We start from the raw sequence: 1,187 nt of genomic DNA, 5'->3' as shown, positions 1-1,187 counted from the left end.
CTTCTCCCTCTCTCTCTCTCTCTCTCTCTCTTTCTCTCTCTTTTTCTCTCTCTGTCTCTCCCCTCTCTCTATATATCTCTCTCTCTCTCTCTCTCTATCTCTCTCTATCTCTCTCTCTCTCTCTCCTCCCCCCTTTCTCTGTCCCTCCTTCCTAGCAGTGTTACTAACTTTAGTATCTTAGAGGTAGAGAACATCACGCTATCTAGAACAGCGTCACGTTGATAAAGTGTTCCTTTTGTTTAATGCACCTGTGGTTCAATACAGTTACTGTTTCCACGCCAAAAGCCACAGTGACGCAGTGCCACACTAAAAGCCATAGTGACGCAGTACCACACTAAAAGCCACAGTGACGCAGTGCCAAGCCAAAAGTCACAGTGACGCAGTACCACACTAAAAGCCACCGTGACGCAGTACCACACTAAAAGCCACAGTGACGCAGTACCACACTAAAAGCCACAGTGACGCAGTACCACACTAAAAGCCACAGTGACGCAGTACCAAGCCAAAAGCCACAGTGACGCAGTACCACACTAAAAGCCACCGTGACGCAGTACCACACTAAAAGCCACCGTGACGCAGTACCACACTAAAAGCCACAGTGACGCAGCCTGTCTCTGTTTCCAACTCTATGGGAGTGGCTGCAAGCTGCAGGCATCTCCGGGTACTCTCGTTTAGTGATTTAGATCGATACCCGTTCACAATAGACTCTCAATGGATCAATAGCCTGTACAGCTTTCACATAAATGCACTTAAAACCATTTGGGATAACAATAGATTGAGCTTTTTGTCTCTACGCCAGTAAATTTCGGTCACTCTAGATCTGGGAATGCACTTGAAAGACGACATCCATCTTAAATCCGAAGGTTATAATTTAATTCGTTATCTTCATATTGTACATTGCATGTCGATATTGTCGAGTATCTGTCAGAAGATGAGCAGAAAATACTGAAACAGAGAGTTTAGAAGAGAGTTAACAGAACCGATAAAGTTCATAGAAACAGACAGACAAACGCAGAAATACACAAACACACACAGACACACAACCATGAACACAAACGCGTATATTAGATACACGTAGTTTGTTTGTCTGTCCTTTTGTCTGTCCTTTTGTCTGTCCTTTTGTCTGTCCTTTTGTCTGTCTGTCTGTCTGTCTGTCTGTCTGTCTGTCTGTCTGTCTGTCTGTCTGT

Source organism: Aplysia californica, unplaced genomic scaffold (assembly GCF_000002075.1).
Source record: "Aplysia californica isolate F4 #8 unplaced genomic scaffold, AplCal3.0 scaffold00730, whole genome shotgun sequence".
Taxonomy (NCBI): Eukaryota; Metazoa; Mollusca; class Gastropoda; order Aplysiida; family Aplysiidae; genus Aplysia; species Aplysia californica.
This window is presented reverse-complemented; position numbering follows the sequence as displayed.